The 23,489-nt window shown below is 36.7% G+C and overlaps 1 protein-coding gene across 19 annotated transcripts in view; it reads left to right on the plus strand.

Moving 5' to 3' along the window:
* Positions 1 to 23,489, plus strand: part of ZNF438 (zinc finger protein 438) — a 186,225-nt gene that overhangs the window by 59,343 nt on the left and 103,393 nt on the right. Inside the window, exons 1-3 of one of the 19 annotated variants that reach the window (XM_070255485.1) lie at positions 6,770 to 6,906; positions 8,904 to 8,992; positions 9,241 to 9,474. The exons of 17 other annotated variants lie outside the window; for them this stretch is intronic. The gene's annotated coding sequence lies outside the window, so the exon portion shown is untranslated. Of the gene's footprint in view, positions 1 to 4,850; positions 6,907 to 8,903; positions 8,993 to 9,240; positions 9,475 to 23,489 lie in introns of those variants that run through there. One more of the 19 variants, XM_070255484.1, reaches the window with a different exon arrangement.

Here is a 23,489-nt window from a genome sequence, read left to right on the forward strand (position 1 = left end):
TAGATGTTGAGACTACAAGGTAAGAGAGAGTCCCTCTTCTCAAGGCATTATAGTCCAGAGTGAGAGGCATGAACAGGTATCTAGCAGCAGATACGTGGAGGCATACAGGAAGGAGTCAATAATTAGAATGCACAGGAGAGAAGGATGCAGGTCACTTTAAGTGTGTACTAAGAATAGAACTAAGCAGTCTCAAGGTCTCCCCTCCGTGGTTGTGGTAAGCTGTGCTTAAAGGTCTGTTCCAAGAGCTATGCGTTTCTGATGTTAAGGATAGTAATAGCCAAGAATTTTACAATGCTTTATTCTGTGTCAGGCACAGCTCGAGCTTCACGTCTAACAAGTTATGTAATCCTTGCAACAATCCTGTAAGGTAGGTGTTAGTATTAGCCCAGGAACTGGGGCTCAGAGCAGTCGAGTACCTTGACCAGTAACAACTAGCATGTGGTGGATCTGGGAATTGGCTTCAAAGTTCATTTTCTTAACCACGGTGCTACGTTAAGACTTCTAGAATTAAGGGAGTCAACTACTGGAGGAACCATTGTTGTAGATTTTTGTAGGTATAGCAACTTTATAATATTAATGAGTTCTCAGCTGAGCATCTGGGAGAAAAACATTGTCGATACATGTGCTTTTCATTTTCCAGAAATAAAGCTGTATGTTATTATTAACGTTGGAATTGCCCTGTACTAGCTATAAATCATAACTAGAATTTTTTATTAGAAATTATAGGAAGATACCTTTTGATCAAACACTGTTCCCCATTAATTCTCAGAAAAGGGCTTTCTTGAATTTTAAACATCTCTAAAAGAGATTACACAGCCTCCCACAATCACTGAACCCCACAGCTCTTTGAGGTGGGGATTTCGTCTTCTGCCCAGTGTCCTCCTGCTCAAGTAAGAGGCTGTTTTATCTCTCCTCCGTTGAAATGTTGGTCTCTTTTCACACTGGGGCCTTTAATTTATAAGCTGGATTTGTAGATTTGAGGGGTGCAGGCTGGTTGGGCCTGTGGTGCATGTGGCTTGCCTCCATGCCTGAACCACAGGAGGCCCCACTAGTTTGCTGCTCTGAGGGAGGTAATGAGAGCTTTTATGACCTGGTTTGCCCACTATTTATAGGCTCAAATCTAGATGATCTGAAGGAAAAAAGAATGGGATGAAAAAGTCAAAGTTATGGTCATGAACTAGAAGGAAAGTTAGAATTTTAAAACCAGCATCAGTATGGTACAGACAAGAATTAGAAGTTAGGAAGAGCCTAGGAGGAGAGGTTTTTAATTATGGCAACCCTCAAGACATCTGAAATTGTTATGATGATTTTTAAATAGGCAAACCTTTGGCCTTAAAAAGAATCAAGGACTCTGCTTTCTGCATGTGGTTTATTAAATGTAAACACATAAAAAATTAAGAGGAAAAGATTATCTTTTTATGTAAAACTGTTTTGATTTATGGCTTCCCGGACTTTGAAAGCCTCCTTGCACCTTGACTAAATATGTTGAGTAGTTTTAAAACTTAATAAAATTGTAAGGAGGGCATTTTTTTTTTCTTTTTTCACAAGCAGGTATTTTTAATGTAGCAATTAGGAATATCATTAGGAAGATTATTGAAAGCAGTGTGTAATATAAAGCTTGAATGGTATTACCAAATAATGAAAATGAGATTTTAAACTTCATTTGAACACATTAACTACAAATAAAAAACTTTTTTATGTAATGCTGAAATCAACTATGGAATTGAAGAGACAAAGATAATACTTTATCTTAATATATCTAAATATAATATATTCTTAATAAGAAAATATATTTTCTATTTTACTTTTTAAAAAATTCATATTATTTACAGAAGGCAATACATAAATATTTTCTTTTGTTTTAAAAAGGAAAGCATTACAGGGGCTGGCCCAGTGGTGTAGTGGTTAAGTTTGCGTGCTCTGCTTCAGCAGCCTGGGCTTCACAGGGTCGGTTCCTGGGTGTGGACCTGTACAACACTCATCAAGCTGTGCTGTGGTGGCATCCTACATGCAAAATAGAGGAAGACTGGCACAGGTATTAGCTCAGGGACAACTTCCTCAAGTGAAAAAAAAAACCAGTAATAAAAGCATTACAAATCCCATTAAAGTTCCCTTGACCACCACCATCCCGTCTTTTCAGAGGTCATCGTTTTGCCATTTATTCTTTCAAATCTTATTCTGAATATTTATATACATGTATTTGTGTGCATAGAACAGATATTTATGTTTTGTGTAGATGTTAAAAATAAAAATAAGAATGTATTGTTTGCTGTTTCTTTATTTTTGAGGAAGATTAGCCCTCAGCCAACATCTGTCGCCAATCCTCCTCTTTTTGCTGAGGAAGACCGGCCCTGAGCTAAGATCCATGCCCATCTTCCTCTACTTTATATGTGGGATGCCTGCCACAGCATGGCTTGACAAGCAGTGCATAGGTCCACACCCAGGACTGGAACCGGTAAACCCCGGGCTGCTGAAGCAGAATGTGTGAACTTAACTGCTATGCCACTGTGCCAGACCCTGGTTCATTTTCAGTATGGCCTTCCAATATATGTTTTGTTTTTAATAGTTCAATAATGTTGTTACTAATAGCAACTAACATTTATTTAGTAGTTACCATGTGCTACTTTCATAGCAGTTTTTATATAATTGAGTCTCATAATCTTCATAATAAGCTTAATAAGATATGACTACAACTAGTTGATTTTGTATGGATAAAATTCTACCTTCATTATGCCCCACATTTATATTAAATTACTAATACCAGTAGTTCATCATTCTTTAATAAGACTTAAAAAATAAAACCTTTAGAATTTTTTGTGTGTGTGTGAGGAAAATTGGCCCTGAGCTTACATCTGTTGCCAATCCTCCTCTGTTGTATATATGGGTCACCGCTACAGCATGGCTTGATGAGCAGTGTGTGGGTCTGTGCCCGGGATCCAAACCTGCAAACCCCAGGCTGCTGAAGTGGACCACGCGAACTTAACTACTGCACCACTGGGCCAGCCCCTAGAATCATTTTTAAAAATTAGTAAGACTGTAACTTTTAGTTCCGTTAGTTTTGTTATTCTTGTGCAGTTGGCCTTTCTCTACCAAGTCCCTGGAGTCTTTTCTAAGCCAGAGGCTGGGAATCTGAGGGTGACTCCTGCTCACCTTTTAGGAATGAAGAGGTAGTATGTGTCACATTTGACTCATTCTAAATGAAGAACAGACAACCCCAGACATTTCCTCAGTAGTTAAGAGTTTTGAAAGCCTGTGCCTGTGATGATGTCCTTATGTGGGGGGACAGTTATAGGATACAAGAGCTAGGTGGAAGGAGGTTTGTTTTTGAAAGATGGTTTTTATTGTGCCCTTAGTCATAGTGGTATGAGGAAACAAAGGCTGCTGCAATGGGAACTCTGAGAATTTTTATGGGAATTAGTAGAAAGGGAGTGATATTGGGTGGGTTGAGAGAAAAAAGGTTGTGCTTATTATATATACCCCAATTATGGAGTTTGGATGAAGATATTTTCAAAATTCATGTCAAAGTAAAGGGCTCTTAATGGATGGAAGAGCTGTCAGAAGGGTTTAAGTCTCAACTCTGCTGCTTGACTAGCTGTGTGACCTTGAAAAAGCCACTGAATGCTGTTTCAATCAAGTGATAACCTCCACTTCGTAAAGTTGTGGGGTACTGTCCAAATACGCACCCGTTAGGGGATATTCCTCTTGCTTTCATTATCGGAACTGTTGTCAAGGCCTTCTCCAGTTTGCCTCTTCTACTGTTGCCTCTGTACTGAAGACTTAACCTGCTTGCTTCTATCCTTCATTACTCGAAAGGGGGTACTACATTAGGGCTCTGTTATTTTTAGCATAGAAAAAGAAGCCTTATTGCTGAATCATTTAATAAATATTGAAGGCCTGTATGTATCAGTCAGCATTTCTATGGGGCTAATGTCAGAACTAAAAGATCATCTATGGTAAGTCTCAAGGAGAGGAGATATGCTGAAGGACCAATACATACCATTTCATTGTCATTAGTACATTAGTGTTCATAGACATTTTTGACCTTTTTGTCTTCAAGATAAAAGTAAAGAAGTTTTAATTAATATCTGTCCAGTTAAGAATATGTTTTAATAAATTCTACTGTAGTGGGACAGTGTTTGAAAAAAAAGTCAGAAATTATCTTGCTTTGGTTTCTTTTTATAATACTTAAATTATTTTGAAATCTCCTATAACATTCAATGAGGGTATGAGGTTTTTATGTATATGAGAAAAAAATGTGTTAAAAATGGTTAGAAAGCACTAAAAGTAAGCTCCCCTTTCCAGCTGAAGAGAGAGCTCCATTGAATTTCCATTTGGTGCCCTTCAGGGTCCACACTATAGTGAGGAACTGATCCCTGCTTGGAAGCCCAATCAGAAGTCTGGTTTATCACTTGGAGTTTGTGATTTTGTTCCCTGTCATTCTGCTAAGGTTTTTCCTAATATAAATGTTATAGTAACTCAGAAGCCATGGAAAGAGCAGGCACCTTTAGTGTGTTGCAGAGTGATGGGACTGCCTATCTGTGGGTCAGTGCTAGAGAAATTAGGTCTCAGTTGTTTAACTTTAAGACAACTAGGAAGTCTGCAATTTAAATCTCATTTGTCATTTGAGTGATGCGCCATTTATTGTACAAAAACACTACTGGCGTATGCTATTTCTTGAAGGAGATTGTATGTGCTTTGGAGGAGGCACTTCACTAGGAAAAAAAATCCTTTGGTTTTATTGTTTCCTATTCTGGATAGCTCTAAAAAGCTGACCCTTTGGCTTTTGTTGGTGGTTTGCTTTGTTATCTCTATATTGACTTTCATTTCTTTCTTTTTTTTTGTTGAGGAAGATTAGCCCTGAGCTAACATCGGCCACCAATCCTCCCCTTTTCTGCTGAGGAAGATGGACCCTGAGCTAACATCCTTGCCCATCTTCCTCTACTTTACATGTGGACGCCTGCCACAGTGTGGCTTGACAAGCGGTGCATGGGTCCGCACCAGGGATTGGAACTGGCGAACCCTGAGCCGCTGAAGCCGAACCTGCGAACTTAACTGCTGTACCACTGGGCCGGCCCCCACTTTCATTTATTTCTCGACCTGCTCTTTGTGGCAAACCATCTCTATTCTGAAGTTATACCAAAGGAAAAAGTTAAATCTTGTGTCAGAATGACCAATGAAACTCCAGACAATATTTTAAACTTAGCCCATTGGAAATACCACCTTTTTCTTCATTTTATTTTGCTGCTCCACCTATGTCCTCACTATCTGAGGACTCTGGGGTTTTTTTTTGGTTTTTGTTTTTTAATTAATCTCTCTCAAACTCACCTGCTTATAGAAACGGAGTATTTCCCCTCCTCTGAGAGGCAGATATGTAAGAGTAGTTGGTTTTCTTGAGATCTAACCAAGGGTCTCTAAAGAAGTCTGAGATCTGTACAGTCACATTTCCTTTTCCAAATTAGCTATGAGAAATAGTTTAACTTTCCTTGACTATACCTAAGCTGCTCTTTAAAAGAAATTTCGCAAGCAGTTGAATTCTCTAACTTCCTGCCTTACAGTGCTGAAGAAACTTTTACATAAAATAGATAAAGGAATGGAGTAAGAATTTCTGATTCAATTGCATATTATTTATTGTGGAAAGAATGTTTTCCCTACAGACTGACTAGGAACAAGATGTTTAAACATAAGCCAGGGTGGAGACCTGTTTGTTTGGTCAGCTTCAGAGGAGCCACGTTTCCCTGCTCAGGACAAGTCTGCCAACTATTCTACCCCCACCCCCGCCCCCGCCCGCCTGATGCTTCAACTTTCTTTGGCGTTTTTACTTAGGGCTCTGTTGGATAAGGCAGTGCTGCAGTGCACACGTGGCAATTAGAAAGGCTAAAGGCTGTTTTCTGGAGCAACATGATCTTATCATGTCATTATGAATTTATGTTGTGCTGTGTGTGTGGATAAAATGGCTTTTTCCCTTTTTCCCAGTTCCCTCTGCTGTTGGCTTATATATTCGCATAGCTGGACGCCAGCAGGACTTCATTTATCATGGGAGGTGGGAGCGGGTACGGAGATGTGAAAGGGTTACTGTTCGCATTTCCTGTGTAATTCCCTCTGATCTGGCTGAGCTGTAATTCCTTTCTTGATGTTAAACATCCCCAGGCCCCTGTAACCTTCTAGCCTGCTTGCACTGGCCAAGTTTGTCCCAGGTGATCACGGAGGCGAACCTCCTGTTTTCAAGACTAGAAATTGTTCCTTCCCCATGAGGTAGGCTAAAGGCTCATTCCTGTGCAGTCCCAGAAGAAATCGTTTTGATTTAAAACAAGAACAGAGCAGTAACATATTAAAGTTCAAATTTATCATCCAAGTTTGTTGTCAAGTTAATTGTATAGATTTTAGAATCTACTGATTCTGGATTTAGTGAATTTCTAGTTGAATGAAAGCCCATTCTAGCAAAGATTGCATTCTTCCTTCTAAAAACACAGTTGAAAAACGGGTTCTGATTCTAAAAGGATAAATTTTGACCCCGCCATCTCACTTTCAGCTTACACAATTGGTAGATCGTTTTAAGTTGCCTCAGATGTAAACCGGCTTAGCTGAAGCAGCAGCATTTCTACTTCACGTCAATTCAGAAGACTGTAGTTGGGCATACAGAGATACTTGTTATTTTCTACTTTTCCTCTGGTTTCAAAAGTATCTAGCAGCTCATTTCTATTCCACAATATTTTAAATATACATTTTTGTGGTTGGCAAAGGTTTTCTATTTTTGCCTTTCCCCCTTAAGTTTTAGAAGAAAATGTTATGCTCCTATGAAGCATAAGAATGTGTCAGCAGCTGCCGATGAATTGATAGGGACAGGAAGTACCTGTGCCAGCACTGCCCTCACTGCAGGTACCAAGCTTCTGTTTGGACACAGCTCTGGTAAGTCTACTCATATTGCTTGTAGCACATCTCTATGTCCCCATCCAACAACTTGGGAACAACAGGATGGACAGAAACGAAACAATGTCTCTTTGCAGGAATTTACAGGATAATTTAAGTTTGCTGGTGTTTAGGCCAAAGTAAACTATTTGCATTGTTCAAAGCAGTGAGATAAAGTATTTTTTTATGGACCTTAACCATGTGTGATATGGTTTTATACGGAGATGGGTAGATGAATTTTTAGACTGATTCTGTTTGATTCTGCTTTAGAGAGCCAACATGACTGGTTGATATTTCTCACTCTCCTTTAGTTCTCCATTGCCTAAAACAGAGCCTGTCACACAGTAGGCTTTCAGTAACAGTTTGTTGAGTGAATGAATTATACTGTGAAATTACTTTTGTAGGTTCTTAATTGTTCCATATATGTGTAATAATGTTGCTGTCACCCTACTAGTCTCTCATGATGGATCCTGTTCAAAGTCCTTTATTATTAAACAGTTACTTCCCTCACAGCATTCTATGCCTGAGTCCTTAAGTGAGCTACACCTGGCTGGCCTAACCATGACACTGCTCTGTCAGAGAAAAAAAATGACATTTAGTCATAAATTACTTAAATTATAAATAGTCTATTAACATTTCTTAAAACCAATAAGTTTTTATTATTGTCATAGTGGAAAAACGCTTTTATTTTCTTCCGAGGATTAACTATTCCTAGGATCATCGTAAAGCACTGAATAGTAAGGTCAGTAAGTCCACAAATGCCTATAGAATGCTAATATAAACAGCATGGTGCCTGGTATTGAGGGTTCTCCAAATCTGTGTACAGCCTTGGTCCTGCCACCTAAAGTCCCTTAGATTTCTCAATGAACAGGACAAGTACAGTAGTCAAGTTAAACAACAACTTAAGGTACATGAAATATGGTTATATCCTACGTGAGAGGCCTGAACAAGAATCAAGTAGCTTAGTGGAGGGAGAAATCATTTTGACTTGAGTTAGAGAGTGGTGAGAGATTTGAGAGAGGAAGCCAGAGTCGGGCATTAAACAAGGAATTGATTGGGGTTTGGATATAGAGTGAGGCAGTTTGACGTTTATAAATATGGGCGATAGTTATCACACTTCCTTTTCCCAACAGCAGAGAAGAAGCAACAACAACAGAAAGTTGAAGTATCTGGTAGAGACTTTTCTCCATGGGTGAATTATTTATTCCTCACTTTTTACTGAAGTGGAATTTCAGAACAGCTTCTACCAAGGACATACAGCAGCTCTTTCAGTTATCATAAGGATCCACTTCAATAGGAAGTCCTCCCAAATTTCTCACCCAATTAAAATTCGGGAAGGCAGGAATAAGATTTATTGAAAAGTTATCATTCATGATTATACTTGGGTAAACAAGGCCTCGTCCAGTCTCAGTGGCAAGTTTTAACAGTGCTCTCTACTGAGTATATCCTGATTTGAAGTCTAACATATAAGGAGATAGATCCAAATTTACTGTTTTCTTGCACGAATATAGGGAGCTGTTGTCACTATGGATAAAAATAATCTCACAACAATTTTTCATTAACCTCTTAAAGGTTCTTCTCAATAAAGCAATTACTATACTAATATCCCAAACTACTTTAATCCAATTATATGGTTTTGTAAAGCAAATTAAAAAATGGATAGAATTTGTATTGAGACCTTTTGATTTTATTTACTTATTATTAAAAGTAAACACTTTAGTGCATTTAATTTCAGAGCCAAACTTCTGTCTCTCGTTTTATTCTTTTATTGTATAAAGAGCCAAAGGAAAAATAATGTAGCAAAGAAATGAAACCTGTTTTTCCAACATAGTAAAGATGGAACCTTAAGACAGTCTGCTGACTTCGTCTTTTTGGTGTTTTGGTCAAACAAATTTATGTGGCCCTGTGCATATTTCTGAATATCCCCATTTGTTCAGTTGTATGAATTGCTGTCAGTGTGATAATGAAGGGGGCTATAACCAGTGCTTGTTTTCCAGACTGTATTTTTTGTGAAGATCTAGAGTCTCAAAATATTACCTGGTGACCCAGGATTAAAGAGTTCGGTGGTCAGCTAATTTTATGAAAGGTCAGAACCTCTCAGTGATATTGCTATTTTACTTAACCCAGTAATTCCTAAGTGTATTTGACTTTGGAAATGCCCCTGCCTGCCTGTCTTCCTTCCTTCCCTCCAGCTTCCTTCTTTTCTTCCATTCGTTTTTAACAACACTTAGTTAAATCTCCTGTAGAACAAGTTTCAGGAATCGTCACTGGAAAGTTTATACACACACACACACGTTATTTAGGTCTATTGCTTACGTTTACTTTTCTCTTAAGCCCCACCTTTTCTAGGTATAGGATGGGATATGGAAAGAAAAAGAATAATTTTCAAGTCTTGCTGGTTATTCTGATGCCATGTTTGGTGGGAAAGAGGCTGAAGCTCCTATCTAAAACAAGGTGTGAGATTTGTCTCAGGATTTCAAGAGTTCATACTCTCTGCATCTTCTATAGCTCTGAGCCATCGAGAAGTGACCAAGCATAACAGAACTTACCTCTGGGGGGAAGAGTAGGGTGAGTTGGAAGTAAAATGAGACTTTCACTTTTTACTATAAATACTTCTGTTTTGTTTGAATTTTTCCATTAGTGTAAATTCCTTCTGTAACCTTAAAAAGAAAGAACCAAGTAGAAGACCTAAGTAGTTGAGAGAGCCTCTACTTTATAAAAGGATTGCTAACTCCAAGCTTTTGTAAGTACTAGCTTCTCTGGTGTTTTAAAACTCAGTTTGTTTAAAAAAAAGAAACCAAAAATTTTCAACCATTTTTTCAGAAACAAGCTTATTTTATGAAGTAAGGTAAATCTGACCAGATAAAAGTAATATCCCTTTCCCTTGCTACCACTGTATCTTGTACATATTTCTTTGTGGCTATTAATACACAATACCATCGTTCTCTGTTTATGTGCTAAGTGAGGGTCTCTGTATCTTCAGCACCTAAGTTTGCACGGTGCCTCGTATCTAGCAGGCATTCAGTAAATGTTTGTTGACATGGCTGTGGGGAGGAGGGAGATGTAACTTCACAATTACTCCTAAGGGAATACAGTAATGATTGTCACTTTCACATTTAAAGAGGAATACATTCTTTTGAAAATATCTTTAAAATATAGTTTTATTTCTGTGTTTATTTGTAACTATCCTCTCAGAAAGAATTTAACATGATATTCATTAGTACTCACAATATAAAGTAAAATTTAAAATAAATGAATAAAATAACAAAGTTGGAGAGGACTTTGTTACTTCCCAATTTCAAAACTCACTATGAAGTGACAGTAACAAAGACAGTATGGCAGTGGTATAAGGATAAGCATACAGGTCAGCAGAATGGAGTTGAGGGTCCAGAAATAAACCCTTACTGGTCCATTGATTTTTCACAAAGCTGCTAAGACTATTCAATGGACAAAGGATTACCTTTTAAACAAATAGTTCTGGGAGAATTGAGTATTCATATGCAAAAACATGAACTTCCTCACAAAAAACAACCATACACAAAAATTAATTATAGACCTAAGTGTAATAGCTAAAACTATAAAATGTCTAAAAGAAAGCACAGAAGAAACTTGGTGACCTCAGATTAGGCAGAGAGTTGTTAGAAATAACACCAAAAACATGGCACGTAAGAGAAAAAATTGATAAATGTGACTTCATTAACATTAAAACTTTTGTACTTCAAAAGACACTGTTAAGAAACTGAAAAGACAAGACACAGAGAAGATATTTGCAAATCATGTCTGATAAAGGACTGTATCCAGAGCTTACAAAGAACTCCAGCAGTTCAATAAGACAAACAACCCCATTAAAAAAACAGCAAAAGAACTGAATAGACATTTCATCAAGACATACGAATGATTAATAAGCACATGAAAATGTGCTCAGCATCATTAGTTTTTAGGAAAATACACATTAAAAACACAGTGAGATACTAGTCCATACCCATTAAGATGGCTGTGAGTCAAAATGACAGACACTATCTAGTATCTAGGATGTGGAGAAGCACAAACTCATGCATTCTTGGTGGGAATGTAAAAAGCTACACCCACCTTGGAAAACAGTTTGGCCATTTGTTTAAAAGTTAAACTAACTTACCATATGTGTTAAGTTCTCCAGAGAAACAGAAGCAAGAGGATGTGTCTATATATAGGAAGAGATTTATTTTAAGGAGTTTCTTCATGTGATTGTGGAGGCTTGGCAAGTCTAAAATCTGGTAGGGAAGGCCGGCAGCCTGGGGACTCAGGAAAGAGTTGCAGTTCGAGTCCAAAGACAGTCTGCTGGAAGATTAGGAAGAACGGATGTTTCCAATGAAGTCTGAAGGCAGTCTTCTGGGCAATTCCCTCTTGCTCAGAGAGGTCAGCTTTTGTTCTGTTCAGACCTTCAGCTAATTGGATGAGGCCCACCCACATTGTGGAGGGCAATCTGCTTTACTCAGAGTCCACCAATTTAAATGTGAATCTCACCTGAAAACACTCTCCCAGAATAATGTTTGACCAAATATCTGGCTACTTTGCCTAACCAAATTGACACATAAAATTAACCATCACACCATATAACCCAGCAACTCTGCTTCTCAGAATCTACCCAAGAGAAATGAAAACAGATATCCACACAAAGACTTGTATGTGATCGTTTATAGTAGCATTATTCATAATAGACAAAAATGAGAAACTGTCCAAATGTCCACCAACTAGTAAATGAATAAATAACATGTGGTATGTCCATACATTAGAATACTATTGAGGATTGGAAAAAGGAAAACACTGATACATGCTACAACGTGGATGAACCTCAAAAATGTTATGCTAAATGAAAGAAGCCAAATTCAAAAGACTAAAAATTGTATGATTCCACTTGTAGACTGTCTAGATAGAGCAAATCAGAGGACGTTTGGGGGTGGGGGAGGGGATTGACTGCATATGGACTCAAGGAAATTTTGGGGGGTGATGGAAGTGTTCTAAAATTGGATTGTGATGATTGCACACCTCTGTAAAGTGACTAAAACACCATTGAACTGTACACTTACGACAGGTAAATTTTATGGTATGTAAATTGTACCTTAATACTGTAAAAAAAAAAAAAAAGGACTGATAAAAATGAGTCAGATGGACTAAGGATAGAACACACAATGCATCCCATAAGCGCTCCTGTATTTGCTTGAGGTGGATCACAAATTTTGCTCTAAGCTCTCTAGGAAGACCTCTCATAAGACAAGATATGTTTTCTGGTGTTCACAAGATCAAAATTTATCAGCATTTTAGAAGAAGCCTAAAAATTAAAATTCAAAGAACAGTGTATCATTTTGGTCATAGTGCGATGTACTCAACTCTGTCCTCAACAGCATCCTTGTGGTAAATAACTGAAGCCTCTTCTCCAGACCTCTTTCTTAAAGCTCCCTTCCACACAGTCTAGTGGCTTAACATCAAAAGCACTTTACTAAACACAGTTCTGCTGGGTGGATAGGGCAGAGAGCAGTAAAAGGACAAAGTCAAGAATGCTGCTCCTTCCTGGTATGTCTTAATCTAGACAAGCAGTTTTAGAGTAATGAAGGGATGGACTAAATAGCCATGAAGCAGTCCTGTTTTGGTAAAAACCGAGTAACAGTAAGTTTAGCACCTTACTCCTTGGCAAGTACCTGGATTGTAGTTATTCTCAATTATAGGTTAGATATGGAGCCTTTTGCTCTAATAGCCAGCAAGGTTAGGAGTAGGATTGGCATCCTCTTATGAAAGTTGGGAAGCCTGGGGAGGAAAAGTATTCAAATAGACTATCTACCACCTATGAATAGAAATAGTCCAAAGAAATATGTTGGTGGGTTATGAGTCTCCCTGAGAAATAATTCTTTTGGCTGTTCTCTAGTGCTTAGACTGAAGGATCATTCAGGCTCTAAAGACAGTGAAACATGGCGATAGACATTAGCTTCGAATGGTGTGTTTTTCATGGTAAATTTTCACAGGTGATACATGCTTGTACATTTTCTAAAATTCAATTCATATGTCAGGTATAAAGTATATAGAATAAAAATCTCCTTTCTTTTCTCTGTCTCCTTCTTAGCTATGTTCCAATTAATATATAATTAAATTGTTTCCAGGTTTTAGCTGTTATAATACTGCAGTAAACATACTGGCACAGGGCACTCCTCCATTTAAAAACAGATGAGTGTGCACACACACACACATACGTTCATATATGTATATAGATGTGTACATTATCATTTTAGTAACAGCTATTACTTATTCTATACTTCATAATTTATCTCAACAGTGAGTTATTTCTTTATGTTATGTTTTAAAATCACTGCTTTAGACAACTACAAATAGTCTTAATTTTATATTTGTAATCCTAGTCTTGCTTCAATCATAAGAAAATATCTAAATAACCATTTGTTAGATGAACTAAAGGACAACCTGAGTGTGAATTTTTTGGCTTTATGTATGTACAGTAGTTTGTTTAGTAAGAATAAAATGGTTGGTTTTAATTGCAATAACTTAGTTGAAATTTATGATGCTTAGAAAATTATTTGTTTTATGATATCTCAGAGAAAGTTGGCTTTTTTATCTCCAAGAAATAATTTTACTTTATAATAACTTTGCACATTACTTCTGAATAATATCTAGGTTTAGGCTTCTGCTTCCAATTGGGTTGTAGAAGGTGGTGGCAGGACATTGCAGCCCCTGCAAAACTTAAATAAAGATAAATTTACAAAACTCACTGTTGCAATGATCTGTTATTTCATGATAAACTGCCCCAACACTTAGTGCTTTAAAACAACAGCTGTTTTATATTGCTCATGATTCCCTGAGCTGAGAATTAAAGCAGGTCTCAGCTGAGTGATTTTTCTCTTCCATATTCCATTGACTGAGATAATTGGATGATATTCAGCTGGTGGATGGATTGCTCTGGAGGATACAAGATATCTTTTACACGTGTATGTGGTGCCTGGGCAGAGGTGGAAGACGAGTTTATGTGACCTTTGTAGCATGGTAGTCTCAGGGTAGTCAGACTTCTAATATTGTGGCTTGCGACTCCTAGAGAGAATTTGCAAGGGATAAGAAGTGGAGAGTGCCAGTGTCTTAATGGCTAAAACTGGAAGCTGGCGCTGCATCACTTCTACTATATTTTGTTGGTCAAAGCAGTCCCAGAGCCCTCTCACTTTCAATGGAAGAGATGTCAGAGAATTTGTGACCATCTTTGATCTACCACAATCTGCTCTCTGGCCACAAATGATTACATTCCTCTTATATTCAAAATACACTCACCCCCTTCCAAGAATCCCCAAATTCTCATCCCACTGTGGCTTTAGCCTCAATCTTAAGGTCCAGGATCTTGTCATTTAAATCAGGTTCAGATGTGCAGGAAGCTCCTCAGGTGCAGATCCCCTGAAGAGGAAGGTTATCTGCTCAACATATAATGGAGAGGCAGGCAGAGAATAACTGCAGTAAATACTTCCGTTCAAAAGAGAGGAAACAGGAGGCACTAGCTTTCATTGGCCCATAGTAATTTTGAAATTCTGATGTTCTCAGTTCTTTTATTAGGGCTATTTCTACTCCCTGTAGGTGATTATTCATGGCTGCTAGCTTCACCCTATCAATTCTGAGTCATTTTTCCTTTTCTGTAAGAAACAGTTCATGTTTACACCTGGGTATCCTTTCCAGTGTTGCTGCCTGCTTGTAAAAGTTTGAGTCCAAAAGCCTATTTTCATTTTGTGCTTTGCTGCTTTCAGTCAAATCTGACAGAATTCCTTAAAAACTGTGAGATTCCTGTGTATCAAATTATAATCCACTCCATGAGAGAGAAATTACCCCCACGTTTGTTTCTGAGATAGGCTTTTTTCTACTTTAAACTCAGAGTCAAGGTATTATAAGACAATATCCATAAGATTATTAGAGGTTTCTCTGCTTGAAAGAGTCCAAAAGACACACCCTCAAGATTCCTTGAGGGCTTTTATATAGAAGAGAGCGTCTAAGAGGCACAATCTTAAGATTCTTAGAACTGAACTCATACAACTTTAAATCACTTTTCAGTCTCAACACAGTGTTTTACAGCCACACTCCAGAGATTTTTAGCCTGAAACCATGCTTTGCTTGTACAGCCCTAGACTTGATATTTATTGTGAAGCTATTTCTTACTTTTCTGTCTGGAGAGAATGGGATAAGAAACTGTTTTATTTTTGAAAATAGCAAGTCCTGGATCCTTTATATTCTTTATATTTCCTCTAAATTCTGCTTGAAAATGAAACAGTTCTTTTGTTAGCTCATCTTTCTCTGTGCATACCTTATTATATATGGCTGAAAGAGACTAACCCAGCCTTCTACCTAGAAATCTTCTTAGTTCAATCTGCTTTTTACTGGGCATATTTTCTCTTTTCTGTGTTATGCAAGGCACATGTTGCAAACTTTCCACCACTGTGTAAGAGAGGTGGTCGTTTCTCCATCTGTTACCATTTTCACTAATGTCCTTCAAACTTTTGTTAATAGTCTTGAGGCCCTCGCAGCTTCTGCTTACCAGCTGGCCCCAAAGCCAATGCCACATGCTTTAAGATTTTTATTACAAAACTTCATTTCTATGTACCAAATTCTGTTATGGTTATCTAATTCTGTAACAATTACCTAAAAACTTATAATCTTGAAACGACCATTTTATTGCACTTCACAATTTGTGGGTCAGTGAAAAGAGTAGGCTCAGCTGGTAGTTATTCTTTATGTAGCGTTAGCTGAGGTTAGTTGGTGGCATTCAGGTAGAGGGTGGGCTGGTTTGGAGCATCCAAGACAGTTTTAATCACATTTCTGGTACTTTGACAAGGTTAACTCAAAAGCTAATCTTAGCTAGGACTGTCGACCAGAGTGCCTACACCTACGTTCTCCAATATGAAGTCTTACTGTAGTTAGACTATGATGACAGTAGTACAAAAGACAGGAAGGAGGAAATAGGTAGATTCTGTTGTAAAATTCTTATATTATATGTGAAGTGGTATAATATCATTAGAAGTTAGATTGTGATAAGTTAAAGGTGCATATTTTAAACACCAGTGCAACCACTAAAACTACAAAAGAAATAGGTATGTCTAATAAGTCAATAGGGGAGATAAAATGAGATACTGAAAACTATTCAATTGCAAATAATGCAAGAAAAAATGGGAAAAGGAAAGAACAGATTGGGACAAATAGAAAATAACAAATTCAACTGTATAAATTATGACAGGTAGAGATCATCAAGCTAGATAAAAAAGCAAGACCTACTAACTAGATACTGTCTATAACAAATCCTCTTCAAATATGAACACATAGTTTAAAAGCTAAAGAACCGAAAAATACATACAATGCAAACACTAACCATTAAGAAAACTGAAGTGAGTGTATTAATATCCAGCAAAATAGTCTTCAGAACAGGGAATATTACTAGCGATGTTGAGAGAGACTTTGTAATGATAAAAGAATCAATTCATCAAAAAGACATAACAATCCAAAATGTCTGTGAGTCCAGTAACAGAGCTTCAAAATACTTGAAGTAAAATCTGACAGAGCAGAAATGAGAAATAGACAAAACTACTGTTGCAGTTAGTTTCAAATACTTTTCTCTCAGCAGTTGATATGTAAGTAGGCAGAATAGTAATAAAAAAATAGAGAGGCTGGCCCCATGGCCAAGTGGTTAAGTTTGTGCTCTCTCCTTCCACAGCTCAGGGTTTTACCACTTTGGATCCTGGGCACAGACATGGCACTGCTCATCAGGCCACACTGAGGTGGCGTCCCACATAGCACAACCAGGGGCACTCATAACTAGAATATACAACTATATACTAGTGGGCTTTGGGGAGAAGAAGAAGGGAGAAAAAAAAGATTGGCGACAGTTGTTAGCTCAGTTGCCAATCTTTAAAAACAAACAAACAAAAAATAGAAATCTGGGATGACACTGTTAACCAGTTGGACTTAAAAGATTAAAATCATATAGAGTATGTTCTCTCACTATAACTAAATTGAATTAGAAATACGTAACAGTAGAATATCTGGAACTTCTCCCCCAAATATTTGGAAATTAACACACTTTTAAATAAAACATGGTTCAAAGAGAAGTCAAAAGGAATATTAAAAATTATCTTTGAACTGAATGAAAGTGAAAACACATCATACCAATATTTATGTAGCTAAAGCAGTGCTTAGAGGAAAATGTATAGCTTTAAAATACTATCATTAGAAAAGAGGAAAGATCTAAAATTATCACCTTAAGAAGCTTGGAAAATAAAAGCAAAATAAACCCAAAGCAAGTAAAAGGTAGAATATAAGAAGCAGAAACCAATAAAATAGAAAATTATAAAACCAGATAAATAATAGAAAAAATTGGTGAGAACAAAAGCTGTTTTATTTTTTTAACATATCAAGTTAATTGGCTTTATTTAATGGAAGTTCAGTGCTTTCAGTGTATTCCACAATATAAGAAGTTAAAGTTGTCAGTGTCTTAAGTTCTTGGCACAGAAACTGGTGTCATGTTATATCCACCATATTTTTTTTAGTTCAACAAGTCTTTATTACCTTTAAAACAATAATTACTAGTAAATGAACATCTAGGTATGTGCCAGATAACAAAATAGCTAATGTTTATTGACGGCTTACTGTATGCGAAGCATGATTCAAAGTATTTTGTATTTTTTAACTCAATAAAGCAGTGCAATGAAGTGTTTTCTTATCCCCATTTTACAGGTAAGGAAAATTGAGGCAAAGACACTAAGTAACTTATTTAAGGTTACAATGGTGGAGTAGGGGTTCAAACCAAGCAGTCTTGCTAGAGAGACACTCTAGGATAGTGATCAAGAGACAATTCAAACATACTATTTCTTTTTTTCCTAGTAAAGAGAGGATTGAAATCTAGACAGATAAGAGCCCACTCTTATCCATGTCCTAAGGACCTTGTTTGCCTTATTCAGCATCTATCTCCAGGTCCTAGAATAGAGACTGACATGTGGGTGCTAAAAATAACTTTTGAATGAATCAATAAATACCATCTTGCAGAATTGTTTTAAGGAGGAAGGAAGTAATATTTCTTGAGTATCTGCCATGTTTCAGGCCCTTTTATGTATCTTTCTTTTTTCCTTACAGTGTAGCTAAAACAACTTGCTTTAAAATCTGGAGGAATTTAATGTCTAATTCCCAATTTTTAAATATGCAATACAATATTGTTAACTCTTATTAACCATATCTACCATATATTATTGGTCAGAGAAGCCACAGAGGTCACCCAAATTCAAGGAGGGGGAGGGACATATATGCCTACTTCTCAATGGGAGAAGTTTCAGAATATTTCTGTCACTCTTAAGGACAGTCATATTTTTGACACCTCAGAGAGCCATGAAAGCAAATAGGACTAACTGAGTAGAAATTCCAGAAATAGAAGAGCCCATATGAGCTGAGATTGCTAGCAATCATCTTTCCTGATTGTGTTTTCCCAGAATGAATACTGGCCAAGGATCAAGCTTGCTATGGAAGTGAGACTCTACTAGGGGAAAGAGAAACAAGTTGGAGTTTTGATGAGGTTGTTTGCTGAGCCTTGAGGCAGTAATGGGAAGCTAGGAAGTTGAGCTGGAAATATACGATGAAGTCTACAATCTTGCAGTGTTTAGAAGACAGTCTCCATGGGATGGGGGTAGAGTGCAGCTGCAGTAAACACACAACTGATCTCACCTTTGAAATATTTTGTACCAGATGCAAACTAATTAGGTTGAGGTGATCAGCTCCTCACCCTAGCTGTCTAATAGAGGGAAGGATGGGCCCTCACTGGGAGAAAATAACATCAACTACAGTTTTATAGTGGTTACCATCACAATATTAAAAATGCACTAAAAAATTATATGACATGTGAAAAGTCAGAAAGAAAATGTGTCCAAAGAAGAGACAACAGAAGCAGATCCACCAATGATATAGATTCAGGAGTTACCAAACAAGGATTATATAATTGTTATAAATATATTAAAAGAAGCAAAGGAAGAGGTTAACAAAATGGATGAAAAGATGAGGAATGTCAACAGAAAGTTTGAGTCTATAGAAAAATAATCAAGTGAATATTCTACAGCTGAAAATATAATATCTGAAATTAAGATTTGAATTAAATGGCACCTACTTGGGACTGCAAAAAATAACTAGAAGCTGTGAACTCAAGGACAGTTCAGTGGAAAAATGTGCAAGCTAAAGCACAGGAAAAAAAAAGGAATGGAAAGAACAAAGCAGCATAGGAGACATATGGGATTGAGTCATTTCCTATAACATGTATGTAATTGGAGTCCCTGGAGGAGAGAATAAGCAAGAGCAATATTTGAAAAGATGATCAAAGATTTCCCAAACTGTTGAAAGATAGCAATACACAGATTCAAGAAGCATAAAAATCTTAGTGACCCCCCCCCAAAGAAGATTAATGTAAAGAAAACCACATAGGTACAACATAGTGAAACTTGTGAAAACCAGATATAAAGAGAAAATCTTAAAACCAAACAACCGAAAGAAACCACACTGCCTTCAAAGGAGCAACAATAAGATTGATGGCTGACTGTTCTACATAAATTATTAAAATTAGAACACAGTGGAATAACAGCTTTAAATTTTAAATGCAGAAAAGAAAAATACTGCCAACTTGAAACTCTATACTCAATAAAAATTTTTTTTAAATGAAGGCAAAATAAAAATGTTTTTAAACCAAAGATTGGAGACTTTGTCACAGGTAGATCCATATTACAATAATACTAAAGGAAGTTACTCAGTCTGAAGAAAAATGATCCCAAATGGAACCATAAAACCTCAGGATATATTGAAGAGCATAGGAAAGCATAAATCTATGAGTAAATAGTATTTAAAGCAGCCATGACATTGTCTTGTGGGGCTTAAAACATATATAGACATAAAATATATGGAAACAATAGAAAAAGGGTGGGTAGGTGTAAATGGCCTCAAACTGATATTTTTGTCTTGTTCAGGAAGTGGTAAAAGTCAACTGCAATAAATCAAAGAAGTATTTATAATCTTTAGAATAATTGCTAAAAAATTACAAAAATGTTTAAACATAAAGCTAACAAACAGGAGATAAAATGGAATAATAAAAAATGAATTAATCAAAAGGAGAAGAAGAAAAGAAGAAAAAACAGATGGAATGAATAGAAAACCAATAACAGGAAGATGTTCTTAAATATCAGTAATTGATTACATGTAAATGGACTTAGTCCTCCAGTTAAAAGCCAAAAACTTTTTTGGACTAGATTAGAAAAAAGACCTAACTATATATAGTTTGCACAAAACATACATTCGTAAAAGGATATGGGGAGAAAAGAAAAGGTATGCTGTGCAAACACTAAAATCTGATATATTCATATCAGATAAAGTAGGCTTTAATGCAAGAAGTATTATGAGTGATAAAGGGAGCATTTTATAATGATAAAAGGGTTAATTCAATAATAAGACGAAATAGTTCTAAATTTATATGTTCCTAACAATATAACTTCAAAATATATAAAGGTAAAATTGACACAAAGGAGAAGTAGACAAATCAACATCACAGTTGGAGAATTTAACAATCTTCTTTCAACCACTAATGTAGCAAGCAGAGTTTTAAAAACCTGTAAGGTTATAGAATATTTAACTAATACTTTTAACCAACTTGACCTATTGCTATTTATAGAACATTATTCCCAACGACTGCAGAATGCACATCTTTTCAAGTGTACGTGGAACTTATGTGAGAATAGAATATGTGCCGAGCCAAAAAGCAAGTCTCAACAGATTTCAAAGGATTGAAATCATACACTATATATTCCACAGTGGAATTAAATTAGAAATAAATAACAGAAAGATTAAAAAATCCTCAATTTGCTTGGAAAATAAGCAACACACTTCTAAATAACCCATGGGTCATAGAAATACAACAAAAATGACAAAATATTTTGAATTGAATCAGTGTCAAAACTTACGACACACAATTAAAGTAGTGTTTAGAGAGAACTGTATAGCTTTAAATGCGTATGCTTAGCAAGCTTGAAAATCAGTGATCTAATCTTTCATCTCAAAAAGCTACAAAAAGAAGTGCAAATTAAATTCAAATAAACTGGAAGCAAACTGATGATAAACGAAGATGACATAAAATAGAGAAAATAACAAAGTCAAAAGTTGTTTCTTTGATATGATTAGTAAAGTTGATAAATCCCTAATAAGAAAAAAAGAGAAAGCTCAAATTAGTGATATAAGAATGAAAAGGAAACATTACTGTAGATCCAGGAAATATCTAAAGGATAAGAAAATATTACGAACAACTTTATGTCAATACGTTTGACAGCTTATATGAAATGGACAAATTCCTTGAAAAATACAGCTTACCATAGTGACACAAAAAGAAGTAACAATTTTGAGTAGTGCTTAATCTTTTAAAAGCGTTGAATCCATAATTAGAAATCTCCTCACCTCTAATAGTAGTCTTCAACTGAATTGGGTCTCAGTATTAGGTCTTTGAATGTTTCTAGGAAATTTAAAACTTCACTGAGGCTGACAAGTTCTACACTCAATCCACTTTCCATATAGTTTCCTTCAGATTGATTTCCATTTATTCACATCTTTTGTTGGAGTTTGAGAGGACCAATTAATTAAACCACGTTTTTCTTCTTACAACATCTGAACCGTTTGAGAAGTAGACATAACTCAGAATAAAAATGTCAACTTTATTTATGGGGAAATTGGGTCTGGTCTTCCTACCAATTCAAATTGGATTGACTTAACTGGCTCTGTTGAGTTTACTGTATGGAAGAGAGGAGAATGTATGTGCGTTTGGGGGAACAAGTTAAGAGAGAGTGAGAGAGTGGTGACATATGTGGCTGGCCTTTTGCCCTATCTTACTAAACAGATAAGGCAGAGAGAAAGAGAAAGAATGCTGTTTTGTTAATTACCAACCCAGGTGAAGCCCTGCTTTTATTGTGCTCTCCTTTTCCAAGGAGCCCTACCTACCCAGTTCAGGTGGAACCCACAGTTTCACTGCTGACCTACCTCCACTTCCTCATGTCATCTGGACATCCTGCTCTATTTTGAAACAGTTTTTATAACTTTGGTATTTTCCCAGAACTCTTCTTCATTCTCCTCCCTAGATATGTAAACCTGGTTTTCGTAGACAGTGCCACTTTTCTCACAGCCATCTCAAGAAAAAGTATTGAATTTTGTTAACTCTGGATTTTAAAGGAAGGTTGCTGTGTTCTTTTGCTCTTCACTGTCAGTCAGTGATCCATGTGTCACCTTTATTCATCAGTTCCTTCTCTTCCAAATCTTAGTCTGTCATCTCCCCTTTCCAATTCATGTTATTGGTTGACTTCCAGGACACCATGCCGGCTTCCTCAGTCATGTCGGTATCAGACTTGAGACTGTCCTCTCCATGCCACACTACGTGCTTATGATCTTTTTCTCCTTATTCATGTTTTTGAGTTTCTGATACTCAGAAGTCATTATTTTTTAACTTGCTCAGTTCTATTAGCCAGAATCATTGCATGATCTCAAATACTGAAAGCCGCCTCTCTTTTCCTTTCTCCTCTTCTCCAGCAATGTTTTTTCTCTTCTTTAGGTATTCATTCAAATACTGTCTTCTCCTCTCTCTTTCCTTCCCTCCCTCCTTCTCCCTCTCTATTTGAATAGATGGTCTTGCCATTGGACCTTAACTCCCTCAACTTGACCCCCTTACACACAATTTTTATTTATATTCGTCACTCAACCTTTCCTTCATTTCTAAATGTAGAGAAAGAACTGTTTCTCTCTTTAACATGGCTTAACATGTTAACATGGCATAACAGAGTTCTTGTCCCCATCTTCTCTTGAATTTGCTCCATTATTTATCACTCTTATGTCTTCCTTTTACTAGCATTAAAAATGAAACAATAGAAATAACAAAAAATCTTGTTAAAGATTCAGCTTCACTTTTATACAATGCCAGGCTTCTTAAAAGAGTAACATTTACTAGTTACTTCCACTTCTTCTCCTTGTTCTTTGATCTCTCAGTTGCTGGGAGTTTTTGTTCTCTGTCATTGCCTTCCTGAAATTGCTTTCTAGGGTCACCAGTAACTGTTAAGTTCTTCTTAGTCCTCCCTCTGTCCTGAAAAGGCAGAACAGGGTATTCCCTCCTGTTGCTCTTCTTCCTTGACTCCATTGATGGACATCAATATTTTGTCGAAAGCCACCTTCTCAAATAAATAATGTTAGGAGATAAGCAAACTGTTCTGTTGACTTGCTGCAGCAAGAGAGGGCACACAGATGACTCTGACATGGTGCCTCTGTGGAGGAAATGAGTTTAGGGTTTTTGTTGGGTATAGGCAGGGCTCTGAAGTTCTAGGGTCAGATATCAGAAGTGAGGTGACTCTTTGGATTGGTTGACTTACTGAAGTAACAGTTGATGCAAACAACACATGATTGTGATTGAAGAGCAAGGTCTGCTGAGGCCCGAGACATTCTGCCACTGTAACTATAACTGAATGATGGTAATTGTTCCATTTCTCAGTCTCGTGTAACTGATGGGGTGGTTATTCTGGTTCTCATTTTCAAGC

Source organism: Equus caballus, chromosome 29 (genome assembly GCF_041296265.1).
Source record: "Equus caballus isolate H_3958 breed thoroughbred chromosome 29, TB-T2T, whole genome shotgun sequence".
NCBI lineage: Eukaryota > Metazoa > Chordata > Mammalia > Perissodactyla > Equidae > Equus > Equus caballus.